Source organism: Jaculus jaculus, chromosome 8 (assembly GCF_020740685.1).
Source record: "Jaculus jaculus isolate mJacJac1 chromosome 8, mJacJac1.mat.Y.cur, whole genome shotgun sequence".
In the NCBI taxonomy this organism is placed as follows: Eukaryota; Metazoa; Chordata; class Mammalia; order Rodentia; family Dipodidae; genus Jaculus; species Jaculus jaculus.
In genome coordinates, this window is record NC_059109.1 from 95410616 (window position 1) to 95432245 (window position 21630).

A 21630-nucleotide genomic window follows, 5' to 3' on the forward strand; every position below is an offset into this window, starting at 1 on the left:
CTTTTAAAGAGCCCCCAAACCGATGGCTCTCCAACTCTCACGTAACCCACTATCAGGCCTTGCTGTTAGATCAACCAAAGATACAGTTTTGCCAAACCAAAGCTTTGAATCTAGCCTCTCTGCTGCCAGAAAATGATGAGGCATCAACCACTGTGCATGACTGCCTAGAGATCACCTCTGCCTTCCATGGACTCTGCCTGGACCTGACAGATATGACTTGGCTGGATTTTGACCTGGAGATGTATTCTGATGGTAGCATCTTTGTCAGGTATACAGGGGCAGCTGTGATGATTTTGGAAGAAACCCTGTGGGTTAAGGCCCTACCTCAGGGTACATTGGCTCAGAATACTAAACTGATATCACTGACCAAGGCTTTGATATTGGGAAAATACAAGACAATGAATATTTACACAAAAGAAAACCTACAGGTCACCTCTCATCTGATAAAGGAACAGACCCCACAAAGATGGTATCAACTGGAAAATGGATGACTGCTGCTGCCTCAAGCCCCAGGGCAAAGACTGGCTGAATAACTACATAAAGAAATTCACTTAGAAAGCAACATGACCTAATAAGGAAAAAATGTTTTCTTCCCAGGTATGGACTGTCATCAAGGATATTACCACCTGCTGTCAGGCCTGCCAACAGACAAATGCCTCCTCTGGTAAGGTACCACCAATGGGAACGAGAGAACAGAAAAGCAGAGCCAGGTTGATATTGGGAAGTTAGTTTCACAGAGGTAAAGCCAGATCAATATAAATATAGATATTTTCTTGTTTATGTTGATACCTTTTCAAGATAGATAAAAACTTTCCCAACCAAGTCTGAGACAGCCCAAATAATGACTGAAAAAATTGTTAGAGGAGATAATTCCCCACTATGGGTTGTGCCTTAGGATAGGAACAGATAATGGACCTGCCTTTATGTCAAAAATCACTAAAAAATTGACTAAGACTCTGGGGATGAATTGAATGTTATGTTGTACCTATCATCCTCAAAGTTCAGGACAGGTTTAAAAAAAAGATAAATTGGACCTTAAAGGAAACTTTAACTAAATTAACCCTAGAGACCAGCAAAGTATGGATGGGAATCCTTCCCTTCACCCTGTTAAGGGCCAGCTGTACCCCTTATGTAAAAAAACTACTCCATTTAAAATTATGTATAGAACTACCACCCCACCATCAGGCCCTGAATGGATTTTGAACAGATAACTGACTTTACTAATAAAAGACTTCTGTTCTATCAAAAGTAGTAGTTTGGGCTGGAGGGATGGCTTAGTGGTTAAGGCATTTGCCTACAAAGCCAAAGGACACAGTTTTTTTCCCCAGGACCCACGTAAGCCAGATGCACAAGGGGGTTCACGCATCTGGAGCTTGTTTGCAGTGGCTGGAGGCCCTGGCACTCTCTTCTCTCTTTCTCTCTCCCTCTTTCTCGTCAAATAAATAAATACATAAAATATATTTTAAAAAAAAATGTCCAGGAGTTCATTGTTCCAGCAGTCAAGGCTGCTTTTTGGACACACCCTATTTGCCCCCATCCCTTTTAGCCTGGTGACAGCTTGGATCAAGAAACACCATATTGGGATGTATTGGGACATTAAAAGGTCCCCCACCAGGTCATCCTAACCGCTCCAATGGCTGTGAAAGTGAAGGGGACAAAGTAAAAGATTAGACTTAACTTTTTATAAAACAAGGGGCCTACATATAGCTTTAGGTAAAATAATAATTGGTTTCAGTCTATGTTCAGTTGGTCTCCATGACAACTTCCTTATCTCTCCTGTTGCTGGCCCCCTAATATGACTACTCTTGGGCCTTGCCATAGGACCCTTAATTATTAATGCTTTAAGTAGATATATTAAAAAAAATAGTTCTGTTAAGCTTAAGCTTAGGGTATTGTGGACACAGTATACCCCCCTATCTGAAACTGAACAAACCCTAGACTTTATCCCTCATGAGTCAAAGATTTAACTCAGTGCCATGTCAGAGGGGAAATGTAAAGTGAGCAAAATGTTACATTTCTCTACATTTTTTTATACCTATCTTAGAGAAAAATAGAAGTCACTTCCTTGTAGAAGCTCATAAAAGAATGGAATGAAACACTTGTTTGGCTAATGGTAAGTAAACAGGAGGCTCTGCTGATAGAAAATAGCATTACCCGGGGCCTGTATTGTTGAGCAAACTCCTTAAGATAAGTAGGACTCTTGGTCACAGGTCTATCTCTCATGCCCTAGGGGGTGCTTCCTATAACTGACCAACAGATCTGCTTACAAGTTCCTTTTTTTTTATTTTTTTATTTTTATGGCTATAGCTGTCACATGTAAATTGTGATTTATGGTTTAACTCCCATCCTGTGTTTTGTTTTTTTTTTAACATCATCTGGTTATTTCCAATAAAAAACTGTTGCTTTGAACAGTTCAGGGATGCCCCCCTGAGGATCCCTCTGGGGCACACACCTGATGTACCAGAATTTCTTTTTTTTCTTTCTTTTTTACCCAATAAAACTTTGCCTCACATTCTGAGTCAGTGGTCTTACTTGTGCGACACTGGGCCCCATAACACTATGAGTCCTGAAAAATTAAACAAATTATATACTTTCAACATATAAAAGCATAGGGTAAATCTTTTCAACTTGTATAAAGCATAGCAAATAGAGACTAGAACAATGCAAACTCAACCATCATCAAGCAATCATCAAACTTCTGCAGTTCAAGTCCAGTGACTGGCAGTCTCTGGATTTTCCAATTCTGCCCCTCCAGCTTAGCAGCCAGGGAAAACTTCCATCCCTAGCTAACAGCCTCCATGGTAGTAGCCCTTGCATAGTCCTGGTATATCCAAAACATCTTTAGGTCTCCATGCAAACCATGGTCCATTTTCTAATGGCTTTACCACCCTATCAGGGCATCACATTCTGCTTCATCTCACATCGCATCAGTGGCTCCTGGAACCATGTGCACTTCATGACCACTCCACACATGTTTCATGCTTCCAAAACTAAAACCAGGTGTGCAGGACACAGCCATATTCTTTTTTTTTTTTTTTTTTTCATTTTTTTATTTATTTGAGAGCAACAGACACAGAGAAAAAGACAAATAGAGGGAAAGAGAGAATGGGCGCGCCAGGGCTTCCAGCCACTGCAAATGAACTCCAGACGTGTGTGCCCCCCTTGTACATCTGGCTAATGTGGGACCTGGGGAACTGAGCCTTGAACCGGGGTCCTTAGGCTTCACAGGGAAGCGCTTAACCGCTGAGCCATCTCTCCAGCCCATATTCTTAATTCAGGGATGAAATACATCATAACTTTGAAAACCAGGTTCCTTCTCCAGTCAGCTCTTTCCGAAAAGTGTTTGCATTTCTATCATAGTATTTCTTCAGGTATCCTTTCCATTGTTTTGATGTAAAGCAGTTGGGCCATCTTCCTTAAGATTGCTAATGTGTTAACAGTAGCAGCTTCAGTAACCTAAAACCAGTCTCAGTGCCTGTAATTTTAACTTGCTTGAAGTTTTCCAACTTAAAATTCTTAAGTTTCTCAGTCCAATATACTTAGCCAAGCATATCAGTCCATTACAATTTCAACCTTGATCAAACTCTCTGGGTCTGGGCAGCATAATGCAGCCAGCCCTTATGCCAGTATCTTGGTTCCAGAAAAGTCCTTTGCAGTCTTTCCTTTCCCTTAGAAAGTGCATAAGCCAACCCTAAAACTTCAGTACTGTCTGCACTTAGCATTCTCAAACTCTCATCAGAATAGTCCATAAAACTTGGCTTAACACTCCATAAGTCATCTTCAATTGCAAGTGACAAGTCTTTGCCAGTTCCTGCAAAACAAAAGTTCCAAAATTCCCAAATCTACATGGTCAGATTCATCTCACACCACATTCTGGTACCAATTTCTATAGCAGACAGCTTCAGGTTCACTGAGATGAACTTCCAAACCAGGCACAGTTATGGAGGAAGGGATATTTATTAAAGCTTACAGATCCAGGAGAAATTTCATCATGGCAGAAGAAGCTGGCCCTGCTTTCACAGGAGGGCCAAGCAGAGAGAGAATGCGACAAGCTAAAAGCAACGCTACACAGCATACTTCATGAACTTCAGGCGAAAGTAGGTACTTCGCTATGTTTAGATTGGAATTTCAAGTCTACCACCAAACCAGAAGGTCTGTGCAGTGATACCTCCTCCAGCCAGGTGGCTGCAGATCCAAACTACAAACTAATAAAACACTGAATATATTGGGGGTCATCTTTCAAACTACCATACCCACTAACCCTATGTAGCTCCTTAGCTAAGACCCTTTACTTTCCTCATCTATAAATAATATCAAAGATGAGGTTGTAGCTCAGTTAGTAGAGTGTTTACATAGCATGCATGAAACCCTGTGGTTGATCCTAGCACTATGTAACCAAACATGATGCTCTGGCACTCAAGAGGTGGAGGCAAGAAGGTCAGAAGTTCAGGGTCATCCTTTGCTATATAGTGAGTTCCCTTCTCTTTCCTTCTCTCCCCTCCGTTTCCCTTCCCTTCTCTTTCTCTTTCCTCCCCTCTCCTCCTCTCCTCACCTCCTTTTCTTCTTCCTCCTCTTCCTCTTTCTCCTGCTCTTCTTGTTCCCATCTTCCTCAATTCTCCTCCCCCTTTCTCTTCCCTCCCTTCCTCTCCTTCCTCCCTCCCCAACCCACCTATCCCCTCCTCTTCTCTTTTCCACCTCATACAGCCCGGGCAAGCTCTCTGTCAGCCCCACTCACTAGTTTTGTGTCTGGGCTCAACATATATACCTTACCTTATTTGTAAAAGGAGGTAATGATATCATTATTATGATTTGTTGTACAAATGAAAGGAGAGTGTATACCCAAAGAGCACAGTGGAGGACACACAGCCAGCCTTCAGCACATTATTTTCTTTTTTTTTTATTTTAAAATTTTTGTTCATTTTTTATTTACTTATTTGAGAGTGACAAGAGAGAAAGAGGCAGATAGAGAGAGAGAGAGAGAATGGGCACGCCAGGGCTTCCAGCCACTGCAAACGAACTCCAGATGCATGTGCCCCTTTGTGCATCTGGCTAACATGGGTCCTGGGGAGTCAAGCCTCGAACTGGGGTCCTTAGGCTTCACAAGTGCTTAACTGCTAAGCCATCTCTCCAGCCCAATTTTCTTTTTCTGATAGTATTATTCCTTTTAGGAATGGGGCGTGTAAGCCAGATGCACATGGTGGCATATGCATCTGGAGTTAGCAGTGTGTATAGACCCTGGTGCATCCATTTCCCCCCTCTCTATAATAACTAAATAAAATAAAATATTTTGTAAAAATACCTTTTCAGCTTCATCTTATCTCTACATTGGTTTCATGTATTCATTTATGCAACGGATGCTTATAGTATTTTCTGTATGCCAATTTCTGTACTAAGCACATTTCAGGTATTCATTTTATTTGATCCTTAAGGATGGATACTCTACAAATTGAGAGGACTTTTATTGTTGTTATTAATCCCAATGTGAACTGAGTTACAAACCATCTAAAATCTTCTCCAAAGTTGCACTGCTGGCAAGTGCCTAAACTGGTAATTTAAATATGACATTAGTGTTTGTATTACAAATGCCTCATTGTGGTTTTGCTCTTCACTGTAGTTTGGTTCTGGGGAAGATCTGAAGGAATTTCAGGCAGCCCACTTTCCTTTGTACCTTTGGCACTTCTGTGACTTTGATCAGGCCAGTTAGAGGTAGCTTGTTTTTGTCACCAGGGTGTGCTGTGATTCCACCAATCTGAACTTACTGAGGTGTCTAGAAGTTAGCTGTCTCTCCATGGCCTGCTGCATAGCAACCAAAGGTTTTTCAGCTGGGCTACTACACAAGACCTCAAGTTATCTTCTTTTTGTGGTATGCCACCCTTCCCTGCTCCCTGGTGTCTTTGTGTGAAAGAAGGAGCCAGTGCATCTTGCTTATCAGCAGAGAGCTGGGATGCTCCAGAAGTGCTCTGTATTTTGTATGTTTTGATGCTTCCCTCATACTCCTTGTTTTATTAATTAAGAAAACAGAGGTTTAAAAAAAACCTGTTATCAGTAGCACTTTATTATGTTTGTTATTGTACTGCTTTTAGAACTTGTATCATTTCTTCTGTATACTAAGCTCATGATAGAATTTGAGCTGCATTAAAATTCCATAGGTTTATTAATAGGCATGTTTTTATCAAATGTTAATAGTTTGTATGAAAGATATCCTATCTATTTTGAATGGTGTCTTAAATTCTAATTATAAAGGACAGTTTATATTCATTTGTGAGTTAAAACCAATACTTAGCATATCTATATAGCATGAGTTGTTCAAAAAGCATACATGGACTAGAGTATTAGGGTAGAGCTGCTCATACAGACATCCACATACAAAAATTGTAATATGGTTGTATCTCTGGAAGACTTACCTAGCATTGTACAATAAATACTTTTTAATAAAATAATTCTCAGAATATTTATTTATTTATTTGAGAGAGGGGATGAGAGAGAAGAAGAAAGGCAGATAGAGAGAATGGGCATGCCAGGGTCTTCAGCCACTGCAAATGAACTCCAGATGCATATGTCACCTTGTACATCTGGCTTACATGGGTACTGGGGAATCAAGCGTGAGTCCTTGGGCTTTACAGGCAAGTATGTTAACCACTAAGCCATCTCTCTAGCCCTAATAAAATATTTTTTAAAATGTTATTTATTTATTGTTTATTTGAAAGAGAGAGGTAGAGAGAAAGAGAGAATGGGTATGCCAGGGCCTTTAGCCACTGCAAATGAACTCCAGATCCATGTGCCCCCGCTTGTGCATTTGGCTTACGTGGGTCCTGGGGAGTTGAACCAGGGTCCTTAGGCTTTGTAGGTAAACACCTTAACCGCTAAGCCATTCAACCATCCATAAAGTACTTTTAATAAATACTTTTCAATAAAAACTCTTCATATTCTTCAGAAGATTTATTTTTAAAAAATTGAATTCGAATTCCTCCCTATCTAGATAGTATGTTCTTAGAAAATTAGGCTAGGGAAAAGATTAAACATATGCCACCAAATGAAGTTCTTAGCATGGCAATGTGATCCTCTCTTTAGAAGTTGGTTTTAAACCTCCTTTTAGTATATTAATCTTTAGTTTTTTCTTTTTTAAACAATATTATTTTTATTTATATATTTGAGAGAGAGGAAGATGGGGGCAGGGAGAATGGGTGCACCAGGTCCTCCAGCCACTGCAAATGAACTCCTGACACATGTGCCACCTTGTGCATCTGGCGTACATGTGTCCTAGGAAATCAAACCTCGGTCCTTTGGCTCTTCAGGCAAACACCTCAACCACTAAGCATTCTTTCTAGCCCCTTTAGTTTTTCTTGAAAGGGTATTTGTTTCTACACTGTTATAGGATCTTTGTCAGGAATCTGTGATGTTTTTGAGGTGTTCAGGGAAATGGTTTAGATTAGTGTGCAGGCAGAGAGATTTCTTTCTCAAGATAATACTGTCTTTAAGCAAGCAGTGTTTCTGTAACCACTTTGTAGCAACATTCAGTTGAAGATGTTTCATATGCTTGATAAAGTGATGAAATTGCTGACCCACAGTGTTTTTAAGTGGGGCCAGCATTTTACAGCAATCTGATAATTCTGTTTAATGTGGGAATTGTTACAATGTCTAATATGTGTATAATTTGTGCTCAATGGCCTCTTGTTTGGAGAAAAAAATCAGTGTAAGAAGTTCTAGTTTGGTAAAAATATTTCTTACCTTTTTAAAAATTGTATTACTGAATACTGTTTGGTTCAAACATATAGTTTGAAATGTAAAGCCTCTGTGGAATGATATTCTCCATTAACCATAAGAGATTTATGATTTTTGAACTGAATGTGGAAAAAAATGTTTTGCTAGAAAAGTTACCAAATGAAAATATGAAAAAAATGAGTTACCCTTGTAAAACTGAATATGTTAGTTGAGACTGTCTTGGGTAAAAAACTACAAAACCCACACCAGAAGTATCAGTTTTTAGCTTGGTCCTGGAATAGAATACTCGACCAGAAGAAGCTTAGGGAAGGACAGGGTTTTTTTTTTGCGGGGGGGGGAAAGCTTAGAGTTTTAGGGGGAGGCCTATCATGGCAGGAAAAGCATGGCAAGAGCAGAGAGCTGCTGTCATGTTATCCCATCAGTAGGGGGGGCAGTGAATAGAGAGTGATGAATGCTGGATGCTCAGCTAACTGTCTGCTTTATATACAATCCAGGAACCCAGCCATAGGATGTTACTACTCACCTTTAGGGAGGCTCCCTCTGGCCCCTTCCATCTCACCTAATCTAATCTAGAAAATCTCTCACAGACATGACCAGAGATTTGTTTCCATGGTGATTCTAAATCCTATTGACAAGCACAGATTAATTCCTCCCTTGCTTTGACATAAATGGCATAGCTTCTCTATCTTTCATTTTTACAAATGCATATGTTGTTGAAGAACTTTTAGGGGAGAAATTCCTAGTAACTGAATAAATGTGGATGAATATATAATTTAGAATGACATTAGCCAGGGTTTTATTCTCTCATGCATTTTTCTTGGAAATTTTCAAGTGGCTTAAAAGTCAGAATGTGTACAAAGACAGACATTTTTCTATTCCAAGGAATAATGAAAAACTGAAATTATTGATGAGTGAGAATACAAGTGTTATAAAGCATTCATTACACATTCAATTCCATTTTACTAGGACTTTGACTTGTCATCACTGATTTTCATAAATTATGTTTTTGGTAAAATTATATGTTATCTACTAGCATTTTAGTGGAATATTTTCAGGACTATCCAGCCTTCAGGTTTCCTTATTCTCTTGGTATAATTTTCCTCTGTCATCAGTTTCTGTTTATTTACATACATCCTTCCACTCACATATGGTCTGATTAATTTGTCATTCATTCACCTTACACTTATTACTTCACTGGATTTTTCTGGTCCAGTACTGGGTAACAAGGTATGGTCCCATCTTAGGGTATATTTTCATAATGATTATGGTATAGCCAGTAATCAATCAATAAATTGAATTAATTATTAATTATAACTTCATGGTTTCTTGGTATGTGTACCTATATGCTGAGGCCAGAAGACACTCATGGGTGTCATCCTGAGGAAACCATTTACTTCCTTTGAGACAGAGTTTCTAATTGGCCTGGAAATTGGAATTAGGCTAGCTAGACTGGCTTGCTGGTGTACTCCAGAGATCCTCCTGACTGTGTCTTCCAAATGTTGGGATTACAAGCACATACCACCATGCCTAACACTTTTGAATGGGTTCTGGGACTTATGAGTCAAGAACTTGACAAATGGAATTATCTCTTCAGACCCAATTTCAGGTTCTATCATTTTTTCTCCCATAGTGCCATCAATGGAACTCACAGTCATATGCATACTAGGCAAGCATTTTACATTGGGCTGCATCCCTAGCTTTATACCATTCTTAAGCAGTCATATGTTTACACCTTTATATTAGAGGAAATTGTGTGTATTATTTATTCAGCGACCTTTAGAAAGCGCCTACAGTTTTTGATTTTTTAAGGAAGGGTCTCACTCTAGCTCAGGCTGACCTGGAATTCACTATGTAGTCTCAGGGTGGCCTTGAACTCATGGCGATCCTCCTACCTCTGCCTCCCAGAGTGCTGGGATTAAAGGCGTTTGCCACCATGCCCGGCAGCCTACAGTTTTACTTTATGAGAGTGGTTGTGGATGGGGAGAAACAGTTCTGGCATTTTATCTGTGTAAGCAGTTTTAGTGGCCCATAGTTATGGAGGTGTTGTCCACTGTGCTGTGTGAAGTTTACACCTCTAGGTATTTCTCACTTCTACACAGTTCTCTCTGGGCTCATTGTGCTCAGTCACTCTTTATCTCAGCTTGCAGCTCTATTTCCATTGCTTGATTTTTCTCTAAAGATGATTGTGGTTTCTTCCCAGGGCTTTGCCTTATCCCTTGGCTGCAATGTCCTTTAGCTTTCCCCAGTCACTTTGAAGTTTTCCTTCCACATCTTTCCTGCAACTATACATTACCTCATCTTTATACAGATAAACTGATATTTTTATTCATTTAAAAAATTCTTTATTTATGAGAGAGAGGTGTTAGATTAGTATATATATATATATATATATATATATATATATATATATGTATATATATATATATATATATTATCAGCCTTATGTGAAATTACTGAAAGAAATAGAGTTAGAGGTTAACCTGTTTAGTATCGTTCATGATAGAAAAAAATAAGAAAGTTTCTATAGAATTACCCAAGAATAGGTAAAAGCATCAAAAAATAGACTTTGCCTAACTCATAGCTTTTCAAGGATCCAGATTGGGATTGATTCTATGTGGTGAACCTTATTGGTAGGTCCTAAGGTTTTAATGGACAAATGAACCTACATAAACACTGAATTGGGAAAATGAAATATTAATCAACATTTGCTGCATTGATAAATATATAAAAATTCTTTTCTGTTTGGCTTTGTGGAGACTACATTGAAAATTGCTATATGGTTATTTTTTCCCTCTTGTGCTACATATACAACTAAAGTTTTAATGTAAAAAAGTGGCACAACCAAAGAGGAGGAGATGACATTGGGCAAACTATAGGAGTTAATTATTATTTTTACCATTTTTTATTTTTGTATGTACCCATGCTTATAATCAGTGAGTACTGAGTCCAGGTTCAGGTAATTGAAGGGCCTTTACAAGTAGTTTATAATGTCTAGATCCAAGATAAGCTGCCAGCACAGTCTGAAGTAAAATAGGGAATAACATCTTTCTAAAGACAGGCTTAGAAACTCTAATCCAGTAATTTAAGATGTTTCCTTTGTCTGGCAGTGGGGTTGATCCGTACCTGGCTGCAGGTATAGCCAAAAGAACAGCGTATAGGCCATGCATAACTAAGTCAACTAGTCCACTCCGTGTCATGGTACAGGTTTCACAATTCAACTCACCTGTACTCAAAGGCAAACTTACAAAACTTTGATAAGATACAGTTGTTGTCAAAAATGGGATTACTGCCATTGGTAAGCTAGCAGCTATTAGAGCCTCTGTCACATGCAGGATGCGCCGAAAAAGACTGCTATTAGGCCACAGAGAGCAGCATTAAGTCCAATGTATGTTGATCCATACTCAAGTAGATTCCTTTCTGGTTCTGGAAGTTGGCTAATTTTTCTGGATATGATTTCAAAAACTGAATTCTTCTTGATAGTAGCATCTTCTTTTTGATTTTCCATCTTGAGCCTTAAAAATATTGTTTTAAATAGGTATATCTGGTGCTATGCTCCTAGCAGCTAATGCCTCATGGTTCTCCCTCGTCCGTGTTTAGTACAGCCTCCTCAGCCCTCATCCTGGTGCCATGTTCAGTGACATGTCTTGTTTGTTTTCCAAGGTAGGGTCTCACTCTGGCACAAGCTGACCTGGAATTAACTATGTAGCCTCAGAGTGGCCTTGAACTTGCAGCGATCATCCCACCTCTGCCTCCCCCATGTTGGGATTAAGGCATGTGCCTCCACTCCTAGCTTCAGATAAACTGATTTTTAATTGACTCTTTTTTAAAAAAATATGCTGCATGTCTGTGCACTGTCATTATGTGTTAGGCTTTTTGGGGTGCGGGGGGGTAGAGCAAAGAGAAATAAGATTTGTTTCTCTCTACTTACTTTTTTTTTCCAAATGATTTATAACCTAGTCTAGTATTTGGGGTAGGTACAAGTAAATAGTAGCTAATGTCATGGTTATTTTTTTTAATTTTGTATGTGCCCCAGCTCATCCTTTGGGTTCAAAATCAGTATTCAGTTTAATTTGTGTTTATTTCTTATAAACTTCAATAGAAATAAAAATCTCTGTGGAAAAATTGATTCTTCTAGTTTTGTTTATTGTGCTTATTAAAAAGGTTAGATATATATATACTAGAGAATGTCATAAACACAAATTTCTAATTTTTTTTATTGGAAAAGTCTAAGGCAATAGAGCTTTCATATTATGAATAGCTAGAAATGTAAAGTTACTTTTATTTTTCACATTCTCAAAACCGGTTTTTTCTAATAATTAAATACTTACCAAATTTGAAAATTGGAAGCCATACAATATATTCTGATTCTACTTTTTCAAATTTCTGTACTTTAATAGAATTCTTATGAAAAGTTTGAGTTTCTTAAAGATTTTTTGTAAATGTTTAAATTTTTCAAAATGAAAAAGCAATTATTTTTTCTGAAATTTGAGCAGCTAATGGAAGTCAGTATTAGCATGATGTTAAAATAATTGTTCTCTGCATTGTTCTCCCCACTGGGAGCCTATTCAGTCACTGCCCAGGAGCCTATCTAATGCAAACCAGTTATCTACAAGTATTTCTTCTTTACAATACTGACTATAGCTTCATTCCCATTAGTGTTTTCTGTGTTGCTTTCAGACTTTAGTGCTTGGCATCCATAAGCTGAGTGAAAACTAAATAAAACTGCCCATTTGTTGCTGCTTAGGCGAACTCATGCTTCCTGAAGTTCTCCTTAGCTTTAGGCTTGAGTAGAATTTTGCAGTTAGTTGGGTACAATAGGGGCAATAGAAAGGACAGATTAACTAGTTGTGATATATGTCTCTCTAGAACTCACAGAGGACAGTTTTGCCACATGGAAATGATCAGTTTTTGCCTACCCTTAAACATCTTTCATTTTTTCCTGGTGGTGGAGAAATCAGGGAATTCCAGGACTAGCTTTCTCAATGCACACTTAAGGAAAGTTCACCAGGCATCAAAGCTTCCTTCCAGGATGGGTGTCAAGTTTTCCAGGTGATTCTAACACCAACTAAGGTTTGAGAGCCACTGGGGGTGAGGGGGGATTAAAAGGGTGTTGTTTCCCTTGCTATCCCTGGAGGCTGTTGAGTGGCAAAGGGAAAGAATAGGGAATAAGGTAGGAAGGAAGTTCTAACCTTTCCTAAGGGCCTCTTATGTCAGGTAATACCATATGTACTTTAGGTGTGATCACACTGAACCTTCACAGTGACACAGTCAGTAAATCTCACCTCCTTTTTTACAGATGAGCAAACGAAAGTTCATAGCAGGTAAATAATTTCCTAAGGTTGGCACAGGTGTTCATGAACAGACTTTGAATGCTTTCAATCATGTTAGAATCCACAAACTATCTCTTCCCACACCACTCATTCATTCATTCAAAGATATACCTTGGTCTTTTGAGTCTGTTTTCTCATCTTATAATGAAACTAATAATACTACTTTTAGAATTATGAAAAGCAAATGATATATATATAAAACACTAGAAATAGTGCCAAGCAATTAATTCTGAAGGAAGCTGTCAGTTTTAACTGTCATCATAAAAATCATTAGTTTTACTCTGGTTGCTGCTATGGAGCAATTCCCATGTTTAGTGGCTAGGACTACAAAGATGAGACGACATTATTTCTCTTCAGTGGTAAAGACTGCATAGTTTGATGGAATATGTTGTTTTTTTTTTCTGAGCACCCATTATAAAATGTGAGTGAATGTGGTAGAGAAACAAGGTGTACTGAAGTGGAGAGATGGAGCCTATGGTGTTTGAGCCTAGGCCAGGGGTGTCTTCCCATGCTCAAGGATATTTATGCTTGTGCTTCAGAAAAACTGTGGTTGCTACTGGTGTGCATTTTCAGACTATTCAGAAATTTAGACATTGAACACTTAGGGTTTGATGTATTCCTACCAATCATATTTTTTAAAAATATTTTTATTTATTTATTTGACAGAGAAAGACAGAGAGAGAGAGAATGGGTGCGCCAGGGCCTCCAGCCAATGTAAATGAACTCCAGACATGTGCTCCCCCTTGTGCATTTGGCTAACGTGGGTTCTGGGGAATGGAACCTGGGTCCTCTGGCCCTGCAGGCAAATGCCTTAACCACTAAGCCATCCCTCCAGCCCTGTTGAAAGAATTTTTTAAAATTTTTATTAACATTTTCCATGATTATAAAAAAATATCCCATGGTAATTCCCTCCCTCCCCCGCTGACACTTTCCACTTTGAAATTCCATTCTACATCATATTACCTCCCTATCTCAATTATTGTACTTACATATATACAATATCAACCTATTAAATACCCTTGTCCCTTCCTTTCTCTTCCCTTTATGTCTCCTTTTTAACTTACTGGCCTCTACTACCAAGTATTTTCCTTCTCACGCAGAAGCGCAATCATCTGTAGCTAGGATCCACATATGAGAGAGAACATGTGACGCTTGGCTTTCTGGGCCTGGGTTACCTCACTTAGTATAATCCTTTCCAGGTCCATCCATTTTTCTGCAAATTTCATAACTTCATTTTTCTTTACCTCTGAGTAGAACTCCATTGTATAAATGTGCCACATCTTCATTATCCACTCATCAGTTGAGGGACATCTAGGCTGGTTCCATTTCCCAGCTATTATAAATTGAGCAGCAATAAACATGGTTGAGCATGTACTTCTAAGGAAATGAGATGAGTCCTTTGGATATATGCCTAGGAGTGCTATAGCTGGGTCATATGGTAGATCAATCTTTAGCTGTTTTAGGAACCTTCACACTGTTTTCCACAATGGCTGGACCAGATTGCATTCCCACCAGCAGTGTAGAAGAGTTCCTGTTTTTCCACATCCCCACCAACATTTATGATCATTTGTTTTCATGATGGTGGCCAATCTGACAGGAGTGAGATGGAATCTCAAGTTTTAATCTGTATTTCCCTGATGACTAGTGACATAGAACATTTTTTTAGATGCTTATATGTCATTCGTATTTCTTCCTTTGAGAATGCTCTATTTAGCTCCATAGCCCAATTTTTGTCAATCATATTTTTTGAACTTTCTTGCTGATGTGAAGTTTTTTTTTTTTTCTTTTTAGAGGCAATAATGCATGTGAGGGTAGTGTTTTAGAAAAGTGTGACTTTATATGCAGTGGAAAACTGTTCTTTTCACAGTTGTGGAGATTTTAGGCCTTTGAGTCTCCTCTTAATAGTAGCATACTTTCAATCATTCTTTAGAGCTCATGGAAAATTAACTGGAATGTAAGAAAAATTATATCTAAAACTAGTGAACTTTTACTGCTTTTGAATATTATAATTAAGATGATAATAGGAGTGAAATTGAACATTTAGGTAAATTAAAGTTTTAGACGTTTCTGAATTTCCATGCTATTCCCAATTAATATTTGAGTTATTACTAACAATATGTCTTGTTTATATGCATGCTGTCTAGATGTCAGCTGTGCCTAATACAGTACATGGCATTAGGAAGATATTCAGGAGATGTATTTGATTGGATACACAAATGAAAGTTGTTAAGTACAGGTAAATTAGCCAATGAAGTAGATTTTTGTAATGTCATACCTTGCTTTAATAATTGCCTTGAAAGGTATTTCTGTATTGTCTAATTATTTTGTAAAAAATTATGTCATTTAATCTGATTTACTTCCTTAGAAAATGATTTCAGTGTTTTGATCTTCTTCACTTATTGGACTTTCAGGTTTACTATCATCAGTCCTTGAAAATTTTTATATAATTAAGGATGTTACATATTCCTTCAAGATCAATGTTTTGGGACCATATTCATTGTAGTTTATTTTTAATCAAAGCACTCTAGTGAGGAGAGTTTTCATGTTAACAGAAAAAAAATGGTGATGGTATCACTTGAATTGTGACTAGATGTATTGTGGAATAATTAGATTTTAGGAAGGAAATATCATCTTTTTATGCATATTTTTGGTGAGGCAAGCCCAACAGACAGCCTTTTTTTAATGAGAGATTGTGTGTGTGTGTGTGTATGTGTGTGTGTGTGAGAGAGAGAGAGAGGGAGAGAGAGAGAGAAAGAGAGAGAGAGAGAGAGAGAGAGAGAGAGGGAGAGAGAATTGGTGCACCAGTGCCTCCTGCCACTGCAGTTGAACTCCAGATGTGGGTGACCCATTGTGCACATGTGTAACCATGCATGTTTTCATCACTGTATGTGTGGCTTATGTGGGACCTGGAGAGTTGAACATGAGTCCTTAGCCTTCACAGGCAAGTGCATTAGCTGCTAAACCATCTCTACAGCCCCTGGTTTTTGGTTTTTAATGTTTCATTCCATTGAAATTATTTCATATGCTTTTATTTATTTACTTATTTAATTCCAGGTACAAAAACACTCTGAGGGAAGAATTATGCTGCTGATTGTTGTTTTGGATGTTATTTTGCCATGAAATGACTAATTTTAAATGAATATGTCAGCAGGAAATTTTAGTTTTCATCCTGATTTAAAGGAAGGAAAACCTAGTCTGTTTTTTCTCTAGATAAATATGATTTTAAGTTTGATAAAACTGTATGATTTCTTCATTATATTATGTTTCTGGTTTTTTTTCTTTAAATTTTTTATTTATTTGAGAGCGACAGACACAGAGAGAAAGACAGATAGAGGGAGAGAGAGAGAATGGGCGCGCCAGGGCTTCCAGCCTCTGCAAACGAACTCCAGACGCGTGCACCCCCTTGTGCATCTGGCTAACGTGGGACCTGGGGAACTGAGCCTCGAACCGAGGTCCTTAGGCTTCACAGGCAAGAGCTTAACCGCTAAGCCATCTCTCCAGCCCATGTTTCTGTTTTATAAACAAATGCATTTTAAGTACATGAAGTTAATCTTTTTCTTAATTAATAACTAAATGTTATTTCTGCCTCTTCTTCCATCCCTTCATCTTGATCTCTTCCTTTTCCTCCCCTTTCTTCTCCTCCCCCTTTGCTTTTTCATTGTTAACCTCTTTTCTCTTTCTTACTGTCTCTTATACACTCTGCTTTTATTTCTCCTTCACCAGCTATGCTTAAAGAAGTTTGAATTAGAAAGTTGCATGTATATAGTCATGTAATTTTAACTTATTTGGCAGCTTGCTCTATCACTTATACTTAATAAGTGAAAGTTCAGCTGTTCCTAAAGTTCTTACCCAGTGATCAAAGGAAACTGCTTATTTTAGTGGATGCAAAATGGAATTCTTCAGCAGTAGTCATTTGCTTTTAGAAATATATTTCTCCTAAATTCAGATAGCACTTTTTCCTTTAGCTACTTTATTTAGACTAAAAAGAACACCAAAATGTAACAAAATTTTGAATAAATTGTACAGTTTTGATCATTTTGTGTACTTTCATTACTATTATCTTAGGATAAATTCTTATAGAACAGGGATGCAGAACCAAAAGGTAGGCACTTTTAAGGCTCTTTATACACAAAAATGGAAAAAAGATTAATACTCATGTTTTTTTTCTCTCTTTTTCCTTTCTCCAGTATAGATATACAACTTTATATTTCTTTGTTCTTTCTGGACATTCTTCCTTATGGTTTGTGTCTTCATGGTGTCTTTTAAAGGAAGGTACTACATAGCTGGAATTAATTCAGATAAAGACAGTAGTTTTTATTGATAAGGAGAAGTTCATTAGTAATAAGAGAGTGTTGAAAAGACAGAAAAGAAACATGATGAAGATTCCACTAAGTTATAAAGTTACATTGGTGATAATAACATATATTTCAAAATAACAGGCAGGAATTGGGAATTAGAGAGCTATCTGTTGTTCTAACAATAGGAAATCATAGAAGATGAATTATGACAGTAGAAAATTTGTGTATACTATGTACTAGACTGAGGAACAGTATTCTCAAATTTTATTTCTAACGATTATCATTCCTAAGAGAATTTTGAGATATTTTGTCACTCTTGCTAAATGATATAACTAAAAATTATAGCTGTTTTAAGTAGATGTAATTCTTATTTATTATTAAAAAATAGCAACTACAGAAAAACAATATAGATTAAGTTAGAAACATATATAATCCCACCATCTCTGTGATTATATTTTGGTATATATTCTTTCAAGTCTTTATTAATACCTCTTAACATATAATAATTTTCCTGCATCATGAAATAGCTTCTGAAACATAATTTTCAATCACCATATCATAGAGATAGGCCATATGTCAGCTGTTTGATCTTTATTGCTAAACATTTAAATAAAGCAGTTTGTTATAAATTATACTGTTATGATTGTTTTTATACATTGTGATATGCTTTTGTAACTATTAGGATACATTCTCCTAATGGGCTATACAGACCCAAAAGGTAGGTATTTTTAAGGCCCTTGATATACAGTGCCCTGCGGACTTCCAGCATGGTATTGTAGTTACCTTCACATTGTTAGGACACCCAACCAAAAGCAGCTTATGGGAAGGAAGACTTTTATTTTAGCTTACAGTCTTGGGAAGCTCCATGATGGCAGGGGACAGCATGGCATGAACAGAGATTGGACATCATTTCTGCCACAGTAGGTGGAAAACAGCAACAGGAGAGTGATCCGAGGGGAGCAGCTGGCTCTGATACCCCTAAGCCTGTCTCCAACAACACACATCCTTCAGAGAGGCTGCAGTTCTCAAATTGCCACCAGCTGGGGAACCAAGCATGCTGAATACATGAGTTTATAGGAGACTCCTAATTCAAACCACCACACATGACTCTCAGTGGTTTTGTCTGTGATTATAAGTGGCATGACCTGAAAATGGAAGCTGGTCATAAGTTTTTGTATGGGAAAGTAGGAACTTGATTTTATATTTGGTAAGATGGATGCCTATGCAAAAGCAAATGATACTCTTACATGGAGCTGTTTGCAATTAGTTTTGTGGGTGATTTGTATGATTGGATAAGCAATGTATGGGCAGCTAAAACAAGGTGGATATAACAAGGTTAACTGCTGCATTGGGAGTAAAATTTATGTATATGATATTTATGTAAACTTTCTAAAACATTAACTGAATAAAATTCTTCTGGATGATATTCTCTACAGTAGAAGGTTCAGGTTATCATTCGGCACGAAATAATTATTGATAGGCTTCTTTCCAAAGGGATAAAAATAATATATTTGTTATTGAAACACTAATGTTTCTGATTACATAAAAATAAAAAAAAGGGAGTGAGGACTTCTGGGTAAGGGGGCAGGATAGGAGCCATGCCAAACAGGCCTAGGGAGAGATTTAAGCAAAACCACAGAAAAATCCACTGTTCTTCTGAAAAGTGAATGAGTATGGGTTATTCTTAGACATAGTGGAGAAGCAGGAGAGACCAAGATCCACCCTAAAGGAGCAAAATGGCCAGAATCCCACCGAGGCACTTGCAGCCCACCAATCCGTGTGATCCACGCACCCACCTGGCACCACCGCACCAGGTACACCAAGTGGCAGCAGCAGCAGCCCAGACAAAACAAGGGGTTTTCCAACCTCATCAGCCTCCTTGAAAAGTCAAGAAGTCTGAAGGAAAGACAGCTGAGATCAGCTGAGGTGCTACTGAAAGGGATACAGGTGGGATTGTACGAGCAACTCCAGGCTTCCTGCACTCTCCCATCTCCCGATCATCAGAAACACAAACCTCCAGCATTCAGGCCCCAGTGGCAGCACATTCAGCATAGCTGATCAGAACTCCAGCTCTACAGCACAACACAGAGGGAGAGGTGGGCACTCAGCATTGGTGAGATTGGAAGCTACCCCAAAAGGTAATAAGGCCAAATGACAACAAACAAACAAACAAACAAACCAAAAAATAGGCATATAGGCCTCCATTGGAAGAACTAATCTCTCTTTCCATGTCAGGGCAGGTTATGGGTTACCTATTCTTAATTGGCATTATCATTTTCAAATAAGCTGCATTTGGGGGTTGAATATTGTTGCCTTTGATGCTTTCAGATTTATGGGGCCTTTGTCTTTTGTTTCTGTCATTATTGGGGCCAGGGTCTGATTCAGATCCAAGCTGACATGGAACCCAATTCAGAAAAGAATTTTCTACCTCCAAGCTGCCAGGATTAAGGGTTTAGAGCAACACATTCCCTTAGAGATTTTGGTTTTATAAGACTATCTGTTTGTTTTAATCTCCACAAAAGCACACTTGTACTAGTTTTTGATTGGGTATATTGCTCAGTTGAAATTTAGAATTTGCCAATAATTGTCCCACACAGGGGCTGGAGGGATGGCTTAGCAGTTAAGGCATTTGCCTGCAAAGCCAAAGGACCCAGGTTCGATTCCCCAGGACCCACATTAGCCAGAAGCACAAGGGGGCGCATGCGTCTGGAGTTCATTTGCAGTGGCTGGCGGCCCTGGCATGCCCATTCTTCTCTCTCTCTCTCTCTTTCTCTCTTTCTCTCTCCCTCTTACTCTGTCAAATAAATATAAATAAAATATATTTTAAAAAACTGTCCCACACAGTCCACTAGAAGACTTGCTTAGCATGCATACTCAACACCTAGGATTAGTTCTGTGGTTGGATTGGGTACAAGAGCTACACTTGGCACCTTAAACTCATATCCTGAAAGTATATAGAGGTGGATCACCACATCTAAGAACACTATAGATAAGTAGAAAACCCAAGCACCAAATTAATTCAGGATGCAAAAGTCACTACAATATAAGAAATACAAAGCATCAAGGCAATGCAATCCCACCAAAATTATAAATCCATCAGAAATGGTCACCAATGAGACTGTTTTAGATGAAATGCCTGATAAAGATTTCAAAAAAGTAATTGTATCTATACTCAAAGAAATCAAAGAAGAAGTGACAGGAAGCAAAGAAGAAAATAAAGGAATTAATGAAGGAAACGAACTCCTGAAAGAGAACACAGGAAACCAGCGTAATGGACTAAGGAGGTCATTACAAGACATGAATAAGGAAACAGAAATACTGAAGGAACACCTGGCTGAAATTCTAGCTCTGAAGAACACAGTCAGTCGAATAAAAAACTATGGAAAGTCTCACCAGTAGAATGGATGAAGGTGAGAACAGAATATCTATACTAGAAGAACAGGTGGCAGACCTAATACAGTCCAACAAAGAAATAGGAACAAACTAATAGGAAGGTATGAATGGGAATTTCAAGATATTGGGACACTATGAAAAGATCAAACATAAGAATTCAGGGTATAACAGAAGGAGAAGAATTTCAATTCAGAGGCTTAATAGGCATTTTCAATAAAATTATAGAAGAAAAATTTCCCTGAATTCTGAAAGAAATGCCATTGCAGACACAAGGAGCTTTTAGAATACCAAACAGACACAACCTGGAAAGAACCTGTCCTCACCACATTATAATTAAACTATTAAACACATAAACAAAAGAAAATATATCAAAAAGCAGTTAGAGAGAAAAAAATATCACCTATAAATGCAAGGCTATCAGAATATCAGCAGATTACTCAACACAAACTTTAATAGCCAGGAGGGTTTGGAATGATATATTCCCAGTTGTGAAAGATAACAACTTTCAACCAAGAATACTTTATCCAGCAAAGCTATCTATCCAGATTGATGGAGAAATAAGGACATCACACACACACACATGCACGCACGCACGCACGCGCGCGCACACACACACACACACAAACAGAGAGAGAGAGAGGGAGACAGGCTAAAGGAATTTATGACAACTAAACTCACTCTACAGAAAATATTTCAAGGAATCCTTCATGCTGAAGAGAAAGCAAAACACACACAGGAAGAAACAGGAAAAAATAATCCCTACTCAAATAACAGTTAAAGCAAGCAAGTAAAGGGGAGACATGAAGCACTATAAAATAAGAATAGTGAGAATAACTCTTAATATCAATGGCCTCAAGACTCACACCAAAGACACAGGCTTGCAGACA

The 21630-nt window shown here is 38.1% G+C and overlaps 1 protein-coding gene and 1 pseudogene across 5 annotated transcripts in view; one reads left to right on the forward strand and one right to left on the reverse strand.

Moving 5' to 3' along the window:
- Macrod2 (mono-ADP ribosylhydrolase 2) overlaps positions 1 to 21630 on the forward strand; it is a 2207522-nt gene that overhangs the window by 151728 nt on the left and 2034164 nt on the right. The window lies entirely within an intron of this gene.
- Positions 10653 to 11227, reverse strand: LOC105944232 (annotated as a pseudogene).